This window comes from Pyrgilauda ruficollis, unplaced genomic scaffold (genome assembly GCF_017590135.1).
Source record: "Pyrgilauda ruficollis isolate IOZ18807 unplaced genomic scaffold, ASM1759013v1 scaffold50, whole genome shotgun sequence".
NCBI lineage: Eukaryota > Metazoa > Chordata > Aves > Passeriformes > Passeridae > Pyrgilauda > Pyrgilauda ruficollis.
This window is the reverse complement of record NW_024526600.1, coordinates 969354-982110: the sequence shown is the minus strand read 5'-3', so window position 1 is coordinate 982110 and position 12757 is coordinate 969354. Positions and strand designations below refer to the sequence as shown.

Here is a 12757-nt window from a genome sequence, read left to right as displayed (position 1 = left end):
TCAGCACATAAAATTCAAGTAACCAGAAGAAAGTTAGCAACCTCAACACAGAGGAGCCCACATGCTTCTCTTGTTAGATGAGAGAAATTACAAAAACCAAGTACTCTGCAAAATAAGGTAAACACAGCCAGTGGTCCTTGTTGCCCAAATGGACCCAGAAATCGGAGCAGACAGTTGTGTCCACGTTTCACATAGCTTTGTCCTTCCCCACCAAACTCATCCAGTGTAGCACTGGCAGAACACCCTTGCTTGGATCTCCCAACCCAGCAGGGATGTTTGCTTCTCCATCTGGAAGCTGCAATCCTAGAAAAACACCATGAGACAAAAAAGGTGTGGGAAAAAGTTTTTTGGGGTCTTTTTGTTCTGTTTAGTATGACACTTGTCACGTACTCATCTCTTTGCCAACTACAAAAACTTCAGAGTGGAGGGGAAAAAGAAACAACAATCCACTCAGGCGAGCAATTTTTTCCATAAATGATAAACAAAACAACCACAGTCAAACAAAGTTGAAGGCTACTGGCAAGAAAATAGAGGCCTAGGCCCAGTTCTTTCTATTGCCTGAGAAATGAAGGCAGAAACCAGTATCTTGATGTTCTTTCCTGCTGTTTCATGCTGCTTTCTCACTGTATTTCTGCAGCAGTGGGAATAAAGACAAAAGAAGCACCAAAGAACAAAGCTCAAATCTCATTCTGGCAAAAACAGGGAGGGGGAACAAAAGACAGAGTGGAAGTGGATGGACTACTTATAGCAATTATTGTCAAACATTTTTGCACTTCCTTCCTTAATGTAGCTCCTTTGGTACACAAAGGCCTCCAAATAGTTCTGAGAGGTTCCCTTTGTAAAACAAGGAGAAAGGAAAACTGTAATAAGAGTATGCAATGAAGATAAATCTTCCCAATAATGCAAGCTCCAGGAAACACATGGAGGTCAAATAAAACTATTATTTGCCTTTTCAAACACTATTTTCCTCAGCTGCTAAATAAAAACATTATGAAGCCATTTTACACAGTAAAATTTAACCTTCTATTAACCTTCCATATTAAGTAAACAAACCTTTCTAGCCAATAAGCATCATTGTGAACTCTCTGAGATGATAAGCAATACCTTAATTACATTCATTTACATGACTTTGAAATTGTTCCAGACCAAAGTCAACAACTACAAGGTCAAAGAGTATGGAAATCTAAAATAAGGAGAAATCCATAGTCGGCCAGTTCACAAGGATTGTGCAGCATCTTTCTAACCCAGTTTGCAAAGGGTCAGGGATACCAACCAGGAACTCGCTTTTCATCAATTAGATCAAAAAAGTAAATCCTCTAAAACACCAAAGTCCATCCCTTCTTTTTTTTTTTTTGGACTATTCAAAGTTGAAAGCAATGAACACTTCAGAATTGTTTCTAATGCCTAATGGCCAATCCAGCTGTACGAATACCTTATACAAATGTTTTATCATATTCTAAATGAAATATACAATATAATAAATATAAAATATTATATTCTAAATAAAATATACTCTTAAAAAATGCATCCATATCACTGAGAACTAGTGAATATTTGGTATAGTGCCTTTATACTTGGGAATGCTAAACTGACAAGTTTGCAACTTTTAGGATGCTACATGAACACCGTCATTGCTTCACCCATGGTACACTTAGAGGGGGAAATGCCAATAATGCTCAAACAGCAATTAGAAAAAACTTTTAACAATGACTGTTGCAAGAAGCTTCATCAAGTATGACATGCCCTGAAACAGCAGGAAAGTATAGACACAGTCCACCCATTCCTAAAATATTAGATAATGGCTCAGATATGATCAATAGCAATCAAATTCGCCAAAATGGAGCACACATGCATGCTGCACTGATGGATCATTTCAGGATTACATTTTGTGTATTATAACCACAAAATTATTACAAATATACATATACAAAAATCTAAAATACAGCTTTTGGATTTAGGCAGTCCAGTATCAATACACTGCAGCTGACAACGTTTTCTTAGTATTAAATTAGATAAAACTCCCTGCACCCTACTTTACTAGCCAAGCACTTTTTATACAACTCTCAAGCCAGCAACCTTCTGCAATTTAAGTATGATTTAGTGCAAGAGAAGCAATGAGTATTATAAAATTTATGCTTGTTCACCTTCTCTCCCCACAGAGAAGGGCAAGACGTTTTTTCATGTAAATATGTATTAGATCCGAATCATTTAAATAGATATTATTCCACAGAGAACATGATGCTGCATATGCCCATTTCAGCTCCATGTTACTAAATAAACTACAAGATAATGATGTTGCCTTGCTCATCCTAAAGGACACTGTAAATATTTCTAGGCATTTCAAACAGAAGTAAAAAGAAGAGACTTTCACAAGAAAAAAGGAAAAACTAGGGTGGCTCTTACAGAGCTTTCTAAAGTAAAGACAAGTTACTGGCAAATTAGGAAATCTCTTTAGAAACAGGTCACAGCTGCCACAGAAAAAATATAGCTCAGGTACAAGGAATCTTTACAGTATGAGTAGCATATCATTGCTATCATCCAATTTCATTTTCTTTTAAATGAAGAAGGGAAAGATAATCAAGTTTGCAAGGAGAAAACCAAGAAACTTTAGTCAGGTGACTATTTCTAAAAGTTAATGTAGAAATGCTAAATGCAGGGTGCCAAATGCTAATTTGTCTCTAATACATCTCAGTTATATTTAGCTACAAGTGTCACCACTTAAATGGAGAAAGAGACAGAACAGGGAAACCTTAAAAATGAGAGCTTTAAGCACGACTTTTAGGTGAATGCACATATCTCCCTGCTTTTCACAAAATGCACCAGAAGTTAATCAGCATCTTATATAAAATGCAATATAAGCTAACAATTTCTTTCTAAACCATATATATATTTAAAGTGAGGAGGACTGTCATTTGACTTGAAGCCATCACATACCATTTGGGCCACAGTCAGTTATCTTACAATACAGTCTGACCTCTACTTGATTTTAAAATAGGATAATCACCTTCAACTGTGTATGAACCTTGAACATTATCAAAAACAGTTTTATTGCATCAACAATTTATTAATAGTCTTATATTAATAGTAATGTAACTTTGACTTTACAAAGTCATAAAGATGACGAGAAACACAGTCAAGACTTATTGTGCTACCTATTTTATTTTAGGCTTCTAAGGCAACCTCATGACACAATCAGAGAAACTATCCTGAAAGTAGGAGCTACAAAGGAAAAACAACAGCATACGCGTGTATCGTCCCAGTTCAACAGCAGAGCAGGGAGGATACAGACAGCATAAGGAGTTCAGACAAATGAGTTTCAGATGCTGAAACCTTTCAAGTGCCAAAACTGTCCTGCAGCCAATTGTGCTTGGAACTGCAGAAGTGTTCATGCTGAGACAGGTAACCTCTGGACAGCACACGAGCAGCGGCTGCAGCGAGGAAGAGGCGTGAGCCTTCCGTGGGAACGCGCTAAGCCAGATTCCCCTCCTGAGGAAAGCGCCCAAAGCCTACAGGCTCACATTCAAAACAAACCTGAGGAAGGAGGAAATGTTCCTCCCTGAGTGTTTCTGGTTCCCAGCTCTCAGCGTGGCACCCCTGCCGCGCGGTCACTTCTGGAGCCGCTGGCCCCGTTGCACCACAGTTTAAACAAAGAGCGGCTAAGAAAGCACAATATTCTATAACTGGCATTTACAGCATCGGCCTTGGACTCCTAATCTTTACCAGACGGGCACACAAATCAATCTATCAGCTCATAAAGGTATGCTTTTTAACCTCCAAAACAGATGGGATTGGCCAGAAACGTCTGGCATGTCAAACTGCTAATCGAGGCTGCCCTTTGCACAAAATAACCCACTTAAGTTGAGGCATGGTTGCACTGTAACAGACATTAGTCTGTGGCAAACCCATTTAACTGTCACATACTCCCGCCACTCTTGCTCTCCCTTAATTAAGCCTAATGCCTTATGCTTTGACCTTTTGTTCTAGCCTATTAACCCTATCTAGTACAAGTTCAAATATGTTAAACCTAAAAGTTTGCTTTTAATATTAAATGCCAAGCTACAGAAAGCGTGAGGGATGCTTCTCTACCTTGCAAGTTACCAACCCCTGTGTTAGTCCTCAAAGACAAAATATGTTCAAACACTGATCAGTTTAACAACAAAAAAAGTGGAGTTTCTTCCACTGGCATAGCCTACTTTTTCCTCTTTAGAGGAGGGTGAGGGAAAAAAAAAAAAAAAAAGAAAAGTTAAACTTCTGGAAGCAACTTCATATCCTCAGGCTTCTGGGTTTATATCCAACAAAAAAAGCACATGCTATCAGCCAAGATCATACTGCACTCATTTGCTGTTCTCTGAAACCCATCATTAAAAACGAGACATAATTGGTTTACAGTGACCAATTTTTCCTCAATTAAAGGCTGCCTCTGCCAACCCTCCTCACACTGAGTCACCATCTTGTTCTTTTGACAAGATACTTACACTTACTATTAGTATGTAATTCTCATATGCATCTCCAGGTGAGTTGCATCCTTTGAAGTTTCTCAGACTTGCACAGACTTAAACAAAGACATAATTTATTCATTCTAGCTACACACTTTTCCTTTTATGCAAGCTCAACTAAAGCATGGCTGCCTTCTGCTCTGTCTCTTAATTCACAAAGGTTACACAGCATCAACAAGACCAGCAGATGTTTTTAAAGCAGTACTCTTTTGGAGAAAGTCTACCCTAAGGGTCCAGAACTCTGACTTGACTTAAACAAGAACTCTAATCCCAGTGACAATAACAAACCTCTGATCAAGACACTACTGGACTCCACAACAAAGCTATTTATGCATGCAAGCAAGCTTGGTATACCAACAGAGGTATTCCACAATTAACACTTATAACTAGTAAACAAACCTATTCCCCACTCCAAAGAAACAACAATGACTGCCCATAACTGCTTTATAATACAGGTTAGAAACAGAATGCAAACTGCGTGGGGATTACCAGCCATGTGTACACTGACAAACATGTTCCCAAATCTTCAGCTTAACCACCTTACTGACAAGTTGAACACTTGGTGCAACATCCTTCTTTAGAGTTCATGATTATACAGCTCTGACTATATAGAACTCCTTTTACAAAGACGAAACAATCTCGAACCAAAGCTCTGAATTACTTTGAAGATGTGAGAGATTTCAAAAGGCTTGCTGCCACAAAAGCCACTGTCTACTAAGTTCTATTAAAGCTGTATAAGAGACCATCTGCTGCTGATCACAACAATTCTGCAGTTTTAAATTGCTAATTAATTAATTATGTTTTAATTCCAAAGTGCCTGTCTTACTGATTCTGAGACCAACAAGTAATACCATTTATTTTTCTGTAAATACAATTGCTCAGACAACTACAAGATGCACTAGAGCAATATTCAACTTCTTTTTTTGAGAAGTCAGGTAGAAAAAACATTGTTGAGGGAAAAAATGGATTGGTAATCTCAACTTCTGGTTATTTCCAAAGCACTGATTCTGGTTAAATCCAAATCCCTACAATTTAAGAAGTGCATATATTTTCTAATGATTTCACTTGGCTATATTTTATTATGTTGGAGATGCTCAAACAGCACTACACAGACCAATATTGTATTTGAGTAAAGTCAAGCAACGCATGGATTTATTTAAAATAAGACAAAAATATATCCTTGCACCTGCAATCTGTGTCATTACAATGGATACGAGAAAGCTCTGCAGGCTGGGATTTCGTATGACTGCCTCCAGCTTCTAGACCTTCCCTACTAATGCTCACAAAAGTTGCCACTGGAGGCAATGCAAATGAGTCCTAAGAGAGACAAGAAACAAAACAACAACTGCTTGTCAACCATTACATGCCCAAATTGTATTCTTTATGCTCATCAGCATTCTCAAGTTCTTAGGCATGCATGTAGGCCCACTGAGGACAGTGGGGCTACTCAAGTGAATAAAATGACTCACAAACCAAAGTGCATATACATAAGCAATCACTGGACAACACTTGGGGAATTATTCCCTGGTATCAAAGAAAAATAGGATTTAGGAAATGGGAACCAAGGGAGCAGATCCAAACAAAATGACAGTGATGCTAAATGTCTACAAGCCATTGTAACGTAATATCTAATAATGATTTTACTGCGATGGTCCCTTGCCACACAAGCTCAATTTGGATCTGTTTTATTTAAAAAATAAGAGAGATGGTAACACAGTAAGTGTTATTTAATCTTCTCTTTCACTCTGAAATTACATGTAAATCAAGTTCTTCACTATTTAGCTACCTCCCAAACAGGTGGGCTAAATCTTCAGAACTTAACAGCAAATTACACACAAAGTTCAGACGTTACAAAAATATGTATTTTTCTTTAATCAGCACACATATTAAAAAAACCCAACTCTTACAGTAAAAGAAAGGGATTAACTTGAACAGTTATCACTTCAAAACATATTATAATCTTAAAAGGCTTATATATGGCACATAGCTGTCTGACAGCTTTGGCAAGACAAAGAACAAACCCCAAACCAGACACAAGGTAAACAACCCAAACAAATTTTTTACCTTGAATGTGGTTCCATTAGGAAAGCTCTTCCTTCAGGAGTCCAAGGATGTATTAATTGTCTTCCTCAAAAATTTCATGCTTGATCTGAAAAGAACAAAAGAAATCCCCCTATGAAATTCTGCAAATTACTATTTCCTACATAATACACCTTGATCTACTTTCTTACAGCTGGTGTAAGAGAGAGCAATGCTTTATTTTGTTTAGTACAAACAGCAAATAACATTTTCATCTCAGAAGAACAATGTAGTTCCAAACTTCAGAAATCAAAATCTTCCAGACAGAACCATGAGTAAAACCAGTAGAGTAACTCATGTTGTCTTGACTTGTATTAAGGGACATTATTCTGCAAGAACAAAATCCACATTCAACTCTAAGCCAGAATCCTCTTTTCCTTCCTTTCATTCAAAAAACAGCTGTGACATGAAAGCCCTCCTTCCTATGTAGTGGTTACTACTTAACACTTCACACTTGCACCCATGAACATAAAAATCAGTTTCTAAAGAGCCTCTATTAATTTGCATATACATAAGGAAAAGACAAGAGTATAGTATAATAGGTGAGTGCAATGCTAAATGCAACAAAATTAGTTAGAAAAAAATAATCCAGCAGAACTTGTAACATTTGCTTTTGAGAGATTCAAGAACAGTATAGAACACTACTTTATTTTAGTTAGAGAATGCTATCCATTACAATCCCAACCTTAGAAGTTCTTCTCAGCACTTGTCCATTATTCTTAAGTGAAATTTTCCTAAAGGTTGCAAACTTAGAGCTAGCCCAGATCATTCTTATTTCTACTATTTCAGCCTTGTTGTTGCAACAAGCCTCACTATTAAAGGTCTTTTTTTGGTTACCACCAAAGCAGCAAGCTTATTATGCATAGAGTCAACTTTAGATACAATAAAATACACTTAAAAAATTGAAAAGGAGATACTTGCTCCACCACTAAGCTGAACTTTCCCCTCCCTCCTTCTGCTTGGCAGTGGGAGAGTTCCTCTTCTTATTTCAACACCTTTAGCCTCTGCTCCCACAAAAAAAAAAAAAAAAAAAAAAAAAAAAAAAAAAAAACCAACCCAAACAAACGAACAAAAAAACCCCAAACAAACAAAATATACAAAAGCTTTTTAAGCACAGAATTTCTCAAGCACTGAGGACTCCACAGGTGGGTCCAGGTGGGTAGCATAGAGGGGGAAGAGTGGGAAATGTCTGTGCTGGGAGCACATCTGAGCATTTCTCCCTCCACAAAATCACTTGGATCCAAGCCAGATTAGAGAAAACATCCAACTCTGACCACTGCAATGTGCTTGCTAACTAGGAAAAAAGATACAGGTGTTGATCAATGGGTCATCATCCAAAAAAAACACCTATTCAAAGCTTTCAGGGACATGAAATAACAGCAGCATGCTGGACTACTGCCAGCACCAAGACCCAACAAAAGATGCCCAATAGAGCCAATTAAGCTGAAAAATAAGTAAATACCCTGGAATACTACATGCAGACAATATTTTAAATCCTTCTTCCATATAGATAACAAAATGAAAAGGTAAGTTACACCACAAAAGGGGCGCAGTCCTCAAAATTCGTATTCATGAAGAGGGGAAAAAAGATCTACCATCACAGTAAACACTAACAGAGAAATGAGAGGTAAAGTGACAAAATAAACACAGTTCAAAGCCTTCTCAACTCCATTTTACCTGAAGGGTAAATAAGCTGGATGTGGAATCTTTTGTAGACAATGAAAAACAGGACAAGAGGTCCCAAAGAGCAGAAGAAAGCACTATTTAAAAAATAAGCCACCTGAATTTGAGAAAAATAGTTAATTCCAGTATTACTGCTCTATACTATAGATGTAGACAAAATATTTTTCACCAGACAAGTGAGTTAATTTAGTCATTCTTACTTCCAGGAGAAGAGAGATTGCCATGTAGTAGAGAAAAACACAGAACAAGACACAAAAACACACTCCACACAGTATTGCCATCAAGGTTGAATGTATAGATGGGATTTCCTTTAGGTCAGCATTCAACAGTCTTTTTTGTATTATTCCAAGTGACCAGAAAAGGTTTATGAGAGTTCAGTGAAAACACAACAACAGAATTTGTTATTTCTGGGAAAAAATCCGTATTTCTTCAGTATGTTTTAAAAACAGAGAAGAAAAAACTTTTCTAGAGTAATATTTTATTCCCAAATATATAATATTTTATTCTTTGCATCTGAACCACTTGCTTTACACATCTTAGAGTTTTTGGAATGTTGATGTGTGTTGTTTTATGAACAAATGTAGGATAGGTGATAACACGAACACCACCAACAAGGCCATCTCCTGGGGCAAGAACTGTCATTTAATTTTACATCTGAGGCAAGCCTTGATTTTGACATCACTGAAAAGGCCTTTTCAGTTCACCTTCCCTCTCTCTTTTCACAGTAGGATGGGGCACAGAGAAGAAGCAGCAAGCAGGTAGATATGAATCTTAAAAGTTTGCTATGGAAAAAAAATCAGAACAACAATACCAACTCTAGGACCAATGATAACGAAAATATGGTGCATCTGTGAGCAAGACTTACTGCTTGGCTACATTTCAACACAGAACTTCATGGACTATTTTTTGGGCAAATTAAATACCCCCTTATTTGTTTTCAAATAATAGTTTCACCCCAGACTGGAACACATCTAGCACCCGATCTCTTTGCAAGGACTCCCTCACAACTTCCTTTCTTGAGAGGAGGAAGATCATCCTCTCAGAAGTCTTTCCCGACACTGAGCTTCTCTCCTACATTAAACTCACAGTCTTAGAAACCACTGACTAAAACAGAAGATCTGTAGCTTCTGCTTTTAATCTGATTTTGTCTACAAGCAACATTGGTTTTCCTCTGCTGAAGGCAATTTAGAAATAAGTGGTATGAAAACAAAATTTCACTCAAGACAGGCAATTAAACAAGAGCAATGAGCTCCAATAGCAATTTAAGTAGGAGAAGACTATGCCACGAGGGGTTTGACCCAAGCTAAGATGTCTAGCAACTGCTTCTTCTCCTTGCTACACATTAATATTTATTTACATGAGTTTTAGTTTCTATTCTCCTTCTCCAACCATCAAGCCAAGTGACCTGCAACAGACAGCCAAATAAATTACCAAATTAATTCTTTCAAGTGCTAAATAGGTCTGCTAGCATTTCCAAGTATTTGAAATAAATAATCCAGAAACCCTAAAGAGTTGGCATTCATCCTTACCAAAAGAGTCCCTCTGCCCACTTTTCCCAAGGAATATCTTCCCACTGGGAAATACATGAGTTTTCACGTGATCCCAGATGTTCACCCACAAGTACTGGGTGCCAACCCTTGTCTGCTGTTCTCTAATTCAGTCTTTTCCAATGCAACTAGTGAATCCCTAACACCAAAATGTGGAAAAGCAATGCCACAACCCTGCTGAACACTTCCCTCCAGCTCTCGCCCTGTGTGCTGCAGGCAGGCCAGCACAGCTCAGTTACTGTTCTTATCGCTTTGGCCTGCTGGCAGGAAGAAAGAGCAAACTACAAATGCTGTTACCATTTAACCTTTTTGTCTTTAGTTTAAGGCTGTTTAGACAGACTGCCAAATTTATGCTTTCTATTTTTTTTTTGTACATTTATGCATATTCTTTCACACCTTCTCCTCTTGCTCAGACTTCATTCCCTGCCTACATACCTTTCTGCTTGTTTGTCATTACCTGCCCTCCTGAGAGCAATGATTTATACTTCAAACTTTGCATTTCTTGTCCCAAAAGGGTGTTGAAATTTTTTAATCCATAGGATAGCAATCCTATTAACCCTGCCTCCTGCTCATCACCCAACCCATCACTCAGCAGGTGGCAGAGCCCTGCCCTGCCTGCAGGCCACACACATGGGAGGGCAGCCACCAAAGCCCCCCATGGGAAAGGGGTTTGTGCCCCCAAACCAGGCACCCAGCTGGGAACCCCACACCCCCCAGGCTCTCCTCTGGATCCTCTCCACATTCATACAGAGGAAAAAGAAACACCCACAAGACTTTTGGAGTTTGAGATACTTTTGGAGTTTGAGATACAGTTTGAGCTATTTAGAATAGCTCTCTGAAGAGCTATTCTAAAATAATAATTCAAAGACCTTATGGTCTTTGTGTCTTCTCTGATAGCTCTGCAAGGAGGTGTCAAGCACAGCCTTAGAGCAGGACAGCTGACTGGGGGAAATGCAATTCCCTGGCTTTGCCTTGGGCAAGTTTATACATGTGCTCTGCACAGTGCAAAATAGGGTTTATCTTTTATTGTAGCCATGTCCCGCATTGTTGCTGGTAAAGTTAGCAGTGCTCTCACTGCTAATGATAATAAAGCTGGCACTATACAAACTTTTTGCTGATGTTCAAAGCCTGAAAAAGAAAGTTTGCTCTGAAGAGACAAAATAAGCTTTAAGCAAGCAAGACTTTGTCAATTCTTTTAAGCAAATCCTGCAATAAGCAAAACTACAGGCAAACATCATACAAGCATCATAAAGTTAATTCATGTTTGAATTAACTGAACCACATGAAGTTTTTCTTGATGCCTTTTACAGGACAAATTTACCCCAAACACTGCAGGTGATACAGCCAGTGATTAGATCACCCTTTTAAGTTTACAATATAAAAAATTATTTACTTTTGCTTCTTTATCAACATAGTTTTTATGACTATCATAAATTTTGGTTAGCACATCATTCATTTTAGAAAAAGAAACAAGCATGGGAAGCAGAGAAGAAGAGCACGTTTTTATCTGTAATTTTCTTCCAAAAGACTAAAAGGGAAAAAAACCCAAAAACCTCAATCCAGCATGGTTTGGCATTCAACTGCGTGTTGTATTCTGTGCATGCACAGCCTACAAAACCTGGAAGCCATTGATAGCTCTTGCTCATTAGATAACCCAGAAGCACAGGCCAGTCTAGCAGCAGGTCAGATTTCACCCCTGCCCAAAACACGCAGTCACTACTCCCCACCTCCTCCATCGCACTCACAGAACACAAACACCCTCACATACGCATTTCACTTATGCCTAACTCAGTCTTGCTTTGGAGTCCATGTCAACTCTACCTCAGGAGACCACTGACAGAAAAACAAGTCTAACTTCTCAACCACAAGTTTGGGAACACAGCTGCCTCAGCCAACAAAAAGCAAACAAAACCCCAAAGCTGCCTGAACACCTTTCTTGATGAGAACTTCTGCTTTCCAAGATGTTAGCTACTGATGCCCATAGAGCAGAATTACTCAGATGCCATTAAATGTGATCCCAACCACAAGATACCCTCAGCTCAGAGAGCTTTTGTCATCTGGCATCTTAATGTGTCACTCTCTCATGTGCTCAGTCAGCCCTAGAAGCAGTAAATCACATTTGTGTATTAAAGAAAATGTTCCCTACTTGCTCAGGAATACACTTTCCATAAGTGACTGCTTCCTCCCCACAGGTCTTCACAGATTGGATTCGCACTCTTTGTTAAATAAAGCTTTACGGTATCTCTGAACATTTATAGTGCCATGACTCAGTTAAATTCTAATCAGCCTGTGAGCTGTCTGACACTGCAGCAGGTCCCCTCAAAATAAAACAAGGAATAATATAGTCTCCAGATTCCAGAGAGATGAGGCAAAAGAGGACAACTTCCACGTCAGTCTTCTTAACAACAACATAATCCCAAAGCCAGAAATCCCACTGCTTTTTTTCCAACACCTTCAACATGTGTCAAGCATTTTATCTGAATCCTTCTTTAAACTAAAAGCCCAGTAAATCACCAGGATACACACACAAGACAGAAGAAAGGTGCAGCACATACACAAGGCTGGCTGCTCGCTACAACGCTGCCCCCGTTTTGCCCACACCACGTTTCCTTAGGTTTCACTACCTTCCAACTTAATCACCCACTGACACTTCGAAAGAAGAGCCTCAAACAACATGTTCTGTAGGGAAAAACGAAGGGTGGAAGTGGGAGGAAGAAAAAATTTTAAAATTCACCTTTAGAGGGCTTCGGGGACACAAAAAAAAAACCACAAAAAAACCCTACGTCTCGAAAAGTAACCTTTAGTCTAGAAGGGAAACAGCGACGTCCCTAAGGAGCCCGAAGCGATGAGAAGGCATCTTTGGGGGGCGCAGGGAGCCGAGCCTGAGCCGCGGCCGAGCGGGGACGGCGGCGGCAGCCCCGGGCTGGCTGCGGGCCCGCAGGTGGCGGCGGG

At 39.0% G+C, this 12757-nt stretch overlaps 1 protein-coding gene across 4 annotated transcripts in view; it reads right to left on the bottom strand.

Annotated features, from left to right (window-relative positions):
* NRIP1 (nuclear receptor interacting protein 1) overlaps nt 1–12757 on the bottom strand; it is a 73415-nt gene that overhangs the window by 59881 nt on the left and 777 nt on the right. For all 4 annotated transcript variants that reach the window (XM_041480203.1, XM_041480205.1, XM_041480204.1 and 1 more), the window contains exon 2: nt 6561–6645. The gene's annotated coding sequence lies outside the window, so the exon portion shown is untranslated. The remainder of the gene's footprint in view (nt 1–6560; nt 6646–12757) is intronic.